The following is a 13,311-nucleotide window of genomic DNA, read 5'->3' on the forward strand; positions in this document are numbered from 1 at the left end:
CTTAAAATGTTCTCTAACAATTTCCTAAGCCAAGTCAAATTTTCACTTCTCAAAACCCTAATTCCCATCTCCATTTCACACTAGTTACCCTAGTTAACTAGCTAAGTCATTATCCACATAATTATGTACTTCAAATATGATCTCTAGTCCACTTTAAGTCCATCAAAAACACTCAATCTTGTTCCTTCCTTAGGGCAGCCGAAATCCATGGTATGTATACACATGAATTTAGTCCATTTAGTTTACAAATTCCTACTAAATTCAAGTCCCTAACATGGAAATAAAGAAATCTTTGCATAAGTAAGCACTAACCTCTTGTAGGGCAGAATTTTATAAGCTTCAACTCCACTTTCTTTGCTTTTCTAGGCTGCCAAACACTTCCCCAAGTTGTATGGACAAGTTTTAATGAAAGGTGTCTAGGGTTTTATAGTGGAAATTCATGGGAAATGGAGGAAATGAAAGAAAATTTTCATGGAGGGAGGAAGAAGAGAGGGTCACGTTTTGAGGAAGAAGAAGAAGAAGATGACCAGAATTTTTGGTCTTTCTTTGTCTCTTTTAAGTGATTTAAGAAAGCTTGTTGAATGGTGATTGGTTGGGAGAAAGTAAATGACATCATCATATGTCATAAATAGGCATTTTTCTCATTTTCTATTCTTTTCTTCTCTACTTATTTTCAATTTAATTTTTAGCAATATTTATTCATATTTTGAATCATAATAATTATTTACTTAACTGGACAAGTCGGCCAAAAATAACCTCTGAAGGCGAAATGACCAAAATGCCCTCCGTTTGGCTTAACGGGTCAAAATTGTCTGTACCGATTGAAAATTTTTTCTAAATATTTTCTTGGCATTCTAATGCCATAGGAACCTCAATGACCCTTCTCTGGAGTCCCAAAAATTATTTTATGAATTTTTCCCCGGGTCTAGGGCTCCTCGTTGCAAGAACCGCAACTTCACTCTGGTTACCCATCGCTTGGGCACTGGCTCGTTTAACTTGGTTGTATTTTATTTCAAAAATTTTTCCTAAATTTTTCTTATTAATATTTGAGTTAATTATGGTTCCTGACTTTAGTTTAAATATTTTTGCGAACGTTCTAGCTGTCCGGATCGACACTGGTCACCGGAACAGTAGAATGTACGTAATTGCTACAATGAGGGTGTTACACCATGTCTCACTGGTAACAATCCTCTCTTGGAATCAAGCATGTTAAACCTCTTTAACACCTTTTCCAAATATAGACTTTGGGATAAACCAATTATTCTTTTCGCTCTATCTCTATAGATGCGAATCCCAAGAATATAGGTTGCCTCCCCTAATTCTTTCATGGAGAATGTATTTGACAACCATACCTTTATTGTCATCAACATACCTGTGTCATTACCCATCAACAATATGTCATCCACATATAAGACAAGGAAAGTGATAGCACTGTCACTAACCTTCTTATATACACATGGCTCATCCTCATTTTTTATAAAACCAAAGGATTTAAAGGCTTCATCAAAACGGATGTTCCAACTCCTCAAAGCTTGTTTCAACCCATAAATGGATCGCTTTAGCTTGCATACCTTGGAACCATCTTGGGATTCAAAACCCCTAGGTTGTTCTATGAAAATGTTTTCTTCAATGTATCCATTGAGAAAAGCTGTTTTGACATCCATCTGCCAAATCTCATAATCATAGTATGCAACTATTGCTAATAAAATCCTAATTGATTTAAGCATGGCAACAGGCGAAAAAGTCTCCTCATAGTCGATTCCTTGCCTTTGGCGAAACCCTTTCGCTACTAGCCTTGCCTTATAGGTCTCTACCTTTCCATCAGAACCAATTTTCTTCTTGAAAACCCATTTGTTCCCTATAGGTATAATACCTTCAGGTGGGTCAACAAGATCCCAAACTTGATTCTTATACATGGAATCAATCTCGGATTTCATAGCATCAATCCATTTTGAAGAGTCTATATCTGATATAGCTTCTTCATAAGTAAGTGGATCATCTCCATGATCTACTTCTTCATGAGTAGACAACTCTTATTCTTCTTCATGAAGAAAACCACATCTCACTAGTGGGTGAGATACCCTGGTTGTTCTACGAGGAACAGCTGTAGATGTTTCATCAACGGGTATAGGTTGACTAGATGGATCTATATCCATCTGATCTGTTGGTTGGTCAGAATTCTCCAATTCTAACTCTACTTGCCTTCCTTTACCTCCTGCTTGAACAAACTATTGTTCAAGAAATGTGGCATCTCTACTTATCACAACCTTTTGTGAAGTAGGCAAATAAAAATAATATCCAAAACTATCTTTTGGATATCCAACAAATCGACCTTTCTCTGATCTGGTCTCCAATTTATCAGTGTTTAACTTTTTGATATAAGCTGGACAACCCCAAATCTTAACATGCTTAAGACTTGGTTTTCTTCCATGCCATATCTCATAAGGTGTGGAAGAAACTGATTTTGATGGAATCCTATTCAGAATATACAAAGCTGATTCTAATGCAAAACCCCAAAAGAAGATTGGCATATCAGTATAGCTCATCATACTACGTACCATATCCAATAGGATACGATTTCTCCTTTCAGATACACCATTCAGTTGTGGCGTTCCTGGAGGAGTCAGCTGAGAAACAATGCCGTGCTCTCTCAAGTATTCATCAAATTCAGTACTCAAATATTCACCTCCACGTTCTGATCGAAGAGCTTTAATACTCTTTCCTGTTTGATTTTCTACTTCAGATTTAAATTCTTTGAACTTTTCAAAAGATTCATGTTTGTATTTCATCAAATACAAATACCCAAACCTTGATTTATCATCAGTAAAGGTAATAAAATAATGAAAACCCCCTCTAGCCATTTCTTTAAATGGACCACATACATCACTATGTATTAGCTTCAAAATATTTTCAGCTCTTAGCCCTTGTCCAACAAAGGGTGATCTAGTCATTTTGCCCTGAAGGCAAGATTCACAAGTTGGAGTAGGCTTAGAGCCCAATGAGGATAGAATCCCCATTTTCTCCAGTTTTGCAATCCTATCTTCTGCAACATGACATAACCTTAAGTGCCAAATATATTTTGAACTTGAGTTGGTTTTCACCATGGCATTGCATTCTTTTAGATCACTTGCATTCAATTTGTGTTTGTCATTATTATCCAAATAATAAAGACCATCATTCATATAACCCGAGCCAACATATTTATTTGCAAAATAAATATTGCAAACATCATCTGTGAACTGAAATTCGTAGCCATTTCTAGTCAAACTAGATATAGAAATGATGTTCTTAAAAGCATCAGGTACATATAAAATATTATCTAAACACAAAACATGTCCAAACATGTAAAAAGATTTAGATCCTATGGCTAAATCTTCAACAGTTGAGCCATTGCCAATCCGAACTCTAATATCTTGAGAACGCAAGCTGCTACTATTTGCTAGTTCCTGCATATCATTAGAAATGTGAGAACTGGCACCAGTATCTAAACTCCAAGCTGTAGATGAACTATGAGTATCATCAGAATCTAAATAACAAGATATGGACATACCTTCCGAAGGTGTATCCTTCTTATCCTTCAGAGAAGCAAGATACTCTGGGCAATTCCTTTTCCAGTGCCCATCCTTTTGGCAGTGGAAATACTTTCCTTTGCCTCCATCAGCTTTAGTCTTCCTTTTCTGTTTAGCTATTTACTTGGAAGGACCAGGAATCTGAGGTTTCTTTTTCTTATTGCCCTTCTTCTTGTTGGACTTTCCAGCAGAAGAAGATGCAACCAAAGCTACCTCTTTTCCTTTATTGCCTGGCATAACCAGCATGTTGAGTAAACCAGCTAAGGTGCATTCCTGTTTTGTCATATGGAAATTTGTCACAAAATTCCCCAAAGACTCAGGAAGGAATTAAAGGATCAAATCCGTCTGTAGTTGGAAATCCATGTTGAAGTCAAGATGTTCCAACTGCTCAATCAGCCGAATCATCTTGTGGACATGATCCCCAACATTCTGTCCCTTAGACATCCTCATACGGAATAGCTGTCTAGATATCTCATACCTAGCATTCCTACTGTGCTCACCATACAACTCTTGTAGGTGAAAGAGGATCTCACTCGCACTCTGCATGTTTTCATGTTTCTTCTGTAACTCATTACTCATGGAAGCAAGCATGTAACACTTAGCTCTCATATCATGCTCCTTCCACTTGTCCAAAGTTTCACGTTCCTCTTGTGTGGCCTCTGGGGGTAAGGGACCAGGAACATTTGAATCTAGAACATATCCTATATGTTCAAGGTTCAGGACAAGTTTCAAATTTCTTAGCCAATCAGACAGATTAGGTCCTGTCAACCTATTGTGATCAAGTATGCTTGCAAGGATATTGGATGGTGGTGGTTGTTTTGTGCTCATTTTTATCAGAAATTAACTGCAGAAAATAACCAGATTAATTAGTAAATGTATCATTTAATTAACAAAAATGTTTATGGTCTTTTAATCAAATTGGTCCTCCCACTAACTTAGCGAATCCTACACTTCCAAAGTAGAAAACGGAAATCCTAGTTGGATGGATTTCTAGTGAGTGATTGAATTCTTATAATTCTATTGATCATCCTCAGGTACATCCATTATTGGAATTACAATAAACTATAAGTGAGCAACTCCTTGCCCATCACATCTCATGTGAGGTTCAATCCTTTAGCTAGCCCCTAATGCTCAAAATCTCAGGTACATCCATTATTGACTTATCTTGCATCAGTTAAGTTGATCCCATTGAGCCAGTAATTATGCAAATAATTTTAATGTCCTCAGGTACATCCAATATTGGCCACTAAACCATTTACATATTTATAACATCTCATGCTTAACAATTATTCTTAAGAAAATCTCTTAAATTAATTGCATCTTATGCAACTATTTAAAATTTCTTAAAATAATTGCCCCAATGGAAGGTCTATGTTATAATTACTTTAATTATAGCATTTCCAACTTAATCATTTGTTTAGAAGATTTTATGGTCATTCTAATTACTATTAAGGTCTCACTTTACATATTATCCTATTAGCATGCATATATCATATAATAGCATACATTCCCATACATCTCATGCATTCATGGATAAGCAATAAATATGGTATGATCATGGACTTTCTAAGGGATTCAATTCTGAGCCACCAAGAATTGAATCAGGGCATGCCTAGGTGCATTTCATTCATTCATTCATTTTACAAGAGTTGCTGAAGGAGTACATAATCAACACTTGATCTTGAATTCCTCCCACTGGTCCCACCAATGCTCTTGACCTCCTTGAACTTCTTGCAATCCAATATTACATGGTAATCCTTGGCATACCAAGGCGAATTTACAAGAACTTAAATAAATGAAATTACAACCCAAAAATTATTACAAACTTAATAATACATGCCCAAAATAAATTAAAATAAATTAATTAATTTACAATCCCAAAGAAACATAAAAGAAATAAATCCAATCACATTGGTCTTTTATAGTCATGATCATCCATCATGCATATCACTATTTAACAATTAAATAAAACATACATACTTAAATTAAATTGAATATCTCATATTCAACTTAAAAATCCAGATTTGAATATGATTCGAATAAATTTAAAAATTCAGATTTGAATCTCATTCAAACAAATTTAAAAATTCAGATTTGAATCACATTCAAACAACTTTAAAAATTCAGATTTGAATCACATTCAAACATTTTTTAAAAAATCAGATTTGAATCATATTCAAACATTTTTAAAAAATCAGATCTGAATTTTATTCAATCAATTTTAAAAAAATAGATTTAAATATGATTCAAACAACTTTAAAAATTCAGATTTGAATCTCATTCAAACAACTTTTAAAATTCAGATTTGAATCACATTCAAACAATTTTTAAAATTCTGATTTGAATCATAATTTAATTGTGTGATTAAAATTACTAATTAAACACTTTAATTAGTCAAAGAATAGGCCTTAGATCATACAACAATTGAAGAATTAAAAGCCAAATCTTGAACCACCCATGGTAGCGAAACCATGCGCACCATTGATGGTGTTTTTTTTACATATGCCGCCACCTTGCTTTGCAACCAGCAATGATCTTTTGATCTCTGATCAAACACACAATTAAATCATATAATCAACAATCTAAATGGCAAATATAGTGGCTCTGATACCAATTGAAGGAACGGAAGCGTGAAAAACACAAGTTTATACCATTGAATTCAAATATTTTCACCTAGGGTCACATGCATCATACAAGATTTATTTTTATCTATTTGATTTTAATGATAAACAACATATTAAAACTCTTTTAATATGTTTTTGCATCTGTATTTGCCATTTAAGATTTTAAAATTAATCAGATTAATTTTAGAACCCTAGATTAAATAAAGAACGATTACACTAACCTCTTGATGCACTGCAGCGTGTCTGCGCCTTTGAGATTCGTCTTTTAAGATATTAGAAATGTAAACAGGACACTAGAAACAATTTTTAGCGTTCTTAATTCAAGAGATTGATGGCTAATCTCTTTGAATTGATGAGAGATGAAGAAGAATAGATGAAGAGCCTCAAAGTGGCGTGACAAAGGAGAGGAGTGGCTGCTGGTTATTTTTTCTTTTCATAACCACACTTAAATAGCTAGGTTAACACATTAAACCCTTGCCACATGTCACCCTTTAATTAGCTCTAGGTTTAAGTGACCCAATCACATTGTGCCAAGTGTCAAACCTATATTTAATCTTGATTTTAATCATCTTACATGATTAAAAAAACATTTGGCAAGCTTATGTGTAATCCCATGTGTCACCATCTCATGGTGCCACTTGTTGCACTGTGAAATGACCAAAATGCCTTTTGAGGACGATAAAATTATGAGACAACGATATTCTTAGTTCTTTGAATCTGATGAATTTTGAGGACAAAATTCCCTTTTAAAGGGGAAGAGTTGTAACACCCTCATTTTCGTAGTTCGTACGTCCTAGTATTCCGACAGCTAATGTCTGTCCCGGAAAGTCAGAATATCTATAACTACACTTCGGTGATAGTAAACATGCATAAAATGATGAAATAAATAAAAAGAAAATACAAGAAAAATTAAAGAGGAATAAAAGAGAGAAAATGAAAATAGGTTAAACGAGCCGAACCCATAGCGATGGGTGACCGCACCGGGAAGTTACAGCGAAGACCGTTGACTAGCCCTGGACCACGGGAAACTCGGAAAAATATTTTCGGGACATAATTAAAGGTCTACTGAGGTTTAATTGACATTGAAAATGTCAAAGAAAAATTAATAAGTTAGTATAAATGAAAAACCAAAATTTAAGGATCGAAGGTATAAGGAGTAAATCGGTAGCACTGAAAAAGTTCAAATTTAACTCGAAGAGGGGCATTTTGGTCATTTGACACCTAGAGCTGCCTTTTGACCTAAATTTCCATTAAAAATAAGTAATATTAAATATTAAAAATGTCATGAAAATAAGAAGTTTTATACAATGTGTAATTAAAAGAAATTATGGGGACATGATTGAAATAACCATAAGTTTAATTATTCTAATATTAACCTAAAGTGAGTGGTAAATATTATATTCATTAATCTACATTAGTGGAGGGTATAAATACTTAAGTGGACAGAATTCGTGTAACACCCCTATGTTCGGTAGTGCGTTTTTCTGTTACGGTGACTAGTGTCTGTCCGAATAGCTGGGATGCCTAGAACTACATTTAAATGTTAGTGAGGAGACATAAAATAATGAAATACAAGCAAAGAAAATACAAGAAAAACAAAAAAAAAATAATAGCAATGAAATGAAACTAAGTTAAATGAGCCAGCACCGCAGTGATGTGTGACCGCACGGGGAAGTTACGGCGCAGGCAATAGCTGACCCTAGGACTACAGGAAACCCTCAGAATTTAGTTTCGAGACATAAGTAAAGACTTATTGAAGCATAAATTTCATTAGAAATATTAAATAAAAATTAATTAATTAGTACAAAGAAAAACGAGAAATCGAGAAAATGACAAAACTCAGTGTTACCGAAAAATCGAGAATGCAACCCGAATAGGGGCATTGTGGTCATTTGACATCCCGAGTTGCCTTTTGACCTAAATGTCCATTAAAAATAAGTGATATTACACTTTGAAAATGTCATGAAAAATTAAAAGGAGATACATTATGTAAATAGTGAAAGTGTGGTGGCCAAATTGCAAAAATTGAAAACTTTAAACAAATAACCATTAAATTATTCCTAAGTGCTCCACTAACTCTCATATTGAGCCACCTATATAAGTAATTGGGACAGATTGTTCCACTAAACTATCTTATTTTCTTCAAGCTTTCATCCATGGCCGAAATGAAATCCTCCCAAATTCACCATGGCCGTTCCATGCATGAGCTCAAGTTCTCTATGATCAAGCCATTATTTCTTCAAGCTTCCTTAATGAAAAATGATCCTTACACCATGGGCAACCTATAGGCAGTAAAAAGGAGAGGAAATTTCAAGGATTTATCAGGCTCAAGTTGAGGTTAGTGCTTAATCTTTCCATTTTCCTTCATTAATCCTTGCGTTGAGCTTTAGGTAAGTTGAATTGCTAAGAAAAATTGAGGAAATGATGAGTATTGGTGAACCTTAGTGTAGGCAGCCATGAAAATGCATGGTTAGTGACTTATTCTTATATGTACTTGATGGGATTTAAGGTGGATTAATTCGAATGGAAGTTGAAGTATGTTAATGTTCAAGTATGTGCATGTTAATGCTTGAATTAAGGGTTTGAAAATGGACTTTGATGCTTTGGCAAACTGCCATGTTTGGCAGCCTATAATATCATGAATTTGTGTGTGAATATGAAGTTTATTAATGAAATATGATAGTGTTAAATTGTGGGCAGCATGTGTAAGTGATATTGAAGTATGAGTATATTGAAGTGTATGTGTAATATTGATATTGAGATATGTTGAATTTTGGTGGAAGTGAATATTGAGGTTGAATGGTGAATTGCGTGCATTGAGCACTTGAGTTTTCTACCCAATATGCTTGCTGGAATTTTGCACAATATATATATATATATATATATATGGAAGTGCCATTGATTGAATATTGAAGTAATGAGGAGGAGAAGGAATATCAAATTGGAAGTGTAAGTGTTTTGTGCAGGTTGTGTATTGATGACAGTACCTAAATTAGGTCATAAGTGCCAAACTGTGAACCCAATTGGTATGAGGCTAATGGAAGGTGAAACTAGACACCAAATAGGCCAACTTTCATGTAGAAATGTTACCTAAATTCTGCCTAGAAGGTGACTTGAAAAATGACCAAATCCCGATTAGTTACTTGAAAGCCTGAAAATTGACCATTTGAGCAGTAGTTAGTGTTTTGACCATAACTTACTCAAAACAGGTCCAAATGACCTAAAATTTTTACCATGAATAGTTTAGACATAGATCTACAATTATTATGAAGACACCAAAGCCTAGAAATGGCCAGAACTAAGCCAAATAGCTTGCACAAGTTCAGATACCAAAACTGGCCGAACCAAAAGTGACCTAAAAATGACCTAAGCCTACCATTTTAGTGCATTCTGTCCAGCATTGGTAAATTGACCATATCTTGGTCTACACAACTCAGAATGACCTAAAATTTTTCCCCGTGCAATAAGACATAGACCTACAAGTTTTTAGTTTGGACCGAAACTCGAAAACCGAGGGAACTAGGTTATCCGACTAGGTCAAAATAGTACACCAAAATCCAATAAAATTGCAATGAAATGCAATACACTTAGAAATGAAATTGGTAACATATACCAATACTAAAGGGCTATAAAATGTGACATATTGGTAACATTAGAATTGACTCACTTAGAGTGCATCAAGGGTCAATATTATAGGTTAACTAATGAAATGAATTGAAGGGAATAGTACCAAGAAAATTTAAATATTGGATTTTATTGTTAGAGACAAATTCATTGAGTACTGAAACACTTTAAATTGTGTGGTTCAGTTAAAAAGGATATTGAGAAGCATAAGGAACACTGAGTCAGGGCCAAGAGGCATATATCAGAGGTCTGTGCACAATACTTTTTATATTCACTGCTTTTACCAGAAAATTTATTTGGAGAAATGAGTTATGAATAATTTTTTATTGTTTTGACTTCAGGAATTTTATTTGGAAATTATTGTGTTGCCTACTTTGCAAATGGAAATTTTGAGTTAAAATGTGATTTGTAGTTTGTATGAAATATTTAAATATTGTGATTTGAAATTGTTTTAATTCACAATTGGCATGATAATATTACTATATTCCTCCTCCATTTATGGGGTGAGAGTGATTATATTCCTCCCTCTTTGACTTGTCAGTCTGAGGTGAGTGTGGATAAGTACTCATTATCTAGCTAGCTTCCTCCCTCATTGATTTCGATTATTGGGGTCAGTGTGCCTTGTAATGATGTGCACACTGCATGTTCAGAAAAATTTGCATCATGGCCTAAATTGTGTTATTGATTGGCAAAACTGTGTTACTCAGTTATTTGACCAAATTGTGATATTGATTGGTAAAACTGTGTTACTCAGTTATTTGATCAAATTGTGTTATTGATTGGCAAAACTATGTTACTCAGTTATTTGATGAAATTGTGTTATTGATTGGTAACACTATGTTATTCAATTGTTTGATAAAATTTGTTTTATATGAGCTTTGAAAAATTATGAATTGTTTGGATTATAAATTGTCAATAAAAGTTTTACATACCACATTTTAAATTGTTATTGTGCACCACTGAGTAAATTTTACTCAGCGATAGCTTTTCATTGCTGTCGCAGGTAGACAGACTGACAGGGTAGCAGACTAGGCTGCTAGTGCTACATTGAGAGTTCATCAGGTATATTGAGTATATCATATTTTGCATTTTGTATTGTAATGTATGTTCACTGGATGTATATATTGTTCTTGGTTTTGAGCAGTTGTAAATTAAAATTATACATTAAAATTGTATATTAAAGTTGAAAACTAAAATTGTAAATTGTTTTGCCTTGTAAAAATATTGTGATATATTTCTTTTATCTCAGCTTTTGAAAATACAAGAAAATTATTGTGGATTTGAGTTGACAAATGTTGAGAAACTTGTTGTGCTGATTAGATATTGGAGTTTGAGGATTGAACAAAATATTGGAAGTGCTTTTTACAGGTTTTTGAAGAACTGTTTTATTCAAAATACAGATGGCACTCTGCTAAAATTTTTACAGAAATTATTAATACTTTAAATGTGTTATCTAGTTTCATTTCAGTTAAAAAATTTTTTTTTAACACCTGTAAATAGTGCTCACCACTGTAAAAAGAAGTAAGAAAAGGTTTAAAATCCCTTGTAGTGTATTTAATGAGTTATCAGTAGAAGAAGTTAGTAATTCATTAAGTATACTACGGGATTATGTTATGCCTTACGGAGGGGTAGGGTGTGACATTGAACTTGGTAGGGTTTTGAAGAATTCTTAGAATTAAAATGGTATTGTGGCTGCCCTTAACATTAATCTATTGTTTAGGATAATGAAAGGTAAGTGAATGTAAGTTTTGATATTGTTGAGCTAGGGTTTGAGCATGAAATTGAGACTTTGTTCATGTATTTGGTGAAAGAGAGTTTTAATGGTCAATTACTGACCATTTGGCTGTGTGTGAATCAGAAATCAAGTGGTTTGTGTAATGGGAATTGAGGTTAGTGTAGCTGCCCTTGGTGACCTGTAGGACTAGGCACGAGTCCAGCAGGTTTGAGCAGCAATAACTGGAGTTGTAGAGGTTCAATTAGTGCAGGCCAATTGGACATGAAACTAGATACATAATGGCACAACTTTGGTAAAGAAACCATGCCCAGAAAACCAAACCAAGTTGACCTAAAGATTGCCCTAATCGGGGTGACCTGCATTCTGCCTGGGCAAAATGACCAAATGAACAGTGTTTATTCATTTAGTCATAACTCAGTGTAGAAAGGTCCAATTGACCTTGAATTTTACCAGCAACAAGCTGAGTATAGAGCTACAAATTTCATGAAGAAACCTAACCCAAATTATTACCATAACATATTCAAAAAGTGACCTATAGTCACTGCTCAAAATACTGTAGATTTGGTCAGTCCAGAAAATCTGGAAAATTTGTAATCCAGCCAGTTGTGGTTTTTGGGCCATAACTTGAGCTACAAAACTCCAAATGGAGTGATTCAAAAAAAGAAATGTAACTAGACAAAATAAGGAACAACTTTCATGTTGACCACTTTACCAAATTCCGCCTGCAAAAATAACTAATGGAACAGTAAACGCAAAGCTTGAAATCTGAAAATTTTGAACAATTATCATTAAGCTTAGAAATGGTATTGGCAACCAATACCAACAATTTTAGAATGCAAAATGTGGTATGTTGGGAGTATTAAAACCAATGTACCTATTTTCTATGCAAAAGTCAACATTTTAGTTGACTAATGAAATGAATAGTAACACCTAAACTTAAATTTCAAGAATTGTATAAATTAAGAGTGTAACACGCTCTAGTACACCTAGCAAGATTGGTTTGGATAGGTTGGCATGCCAATAGGGTTCTGTTAGCAGTATTGCATATGACTTCATGCCATTCTGTGTTTTATGGCCTCATATGCCATTCTATGACATAATAGCCTTTGGCTATATTGATTGAGTTGTTATACTCGGGTTTTATCCCTGAAAATTATTACATCTTATTAGCTGTTATATTGCACACTGGGAGACACAATGTGACCGATGGTGTGATGGTCTGAGGTACTTAGTACATAGTGTTAGTTTACCCGTTTATCCAGTCCAGTCGACTAGTAGGGGTTACTCGGGCAATGATAATAAATCTTACCAAATTTTAATCGAATAATACTGCAATAAATATCAGAAATTAAGTCTACCAAAAATGTAAGCATACATTCTGCATACTTATTTTATTTTAGTTATTTTATTTTATATTGTCACCACTAAGCAGAATTGCTTAGCGCGTCACTTTTGCCATGCGCAGGTATTGTAAACATAGCTGGCGAGCCCAGCAGAAATTAGACTGGGTGAACGTTCAGAGCTGCATACTGAGTCCAGAGTCACCTCACATCTGCAGTGCACTTGGTAGGATATTAGGACTTTGGGTGGCATTTTGTATTTTGCATTTTGTATTAGTTTTGGATTGTAAATATAAACTCTTGAAATTATTTGATAACATAAATATATGAAATTTCATGTTATTGAAATTTTCTGTATATTATGTTGAAAAATGAAATGTTGAGAAATATTCATGAATGTGCTCCAAGAGATGATGTGA

The sequence above is a fragment of the Hevea brasiliensis genome, chromosome 4 (assembly GCF_030052815.1).
Source record: "Hevea brasiliensis isolate MT/VB/25A 57/8 chromosome 4, ASM3005281v1, whole genome shotgun sequence".
NCBI lineage: Eukaryota > Viridiplantae > Streptophyta > Magnoliopsida > Malpighiales > Euphorbiaceae > Hevea > Hevea brasiliensis.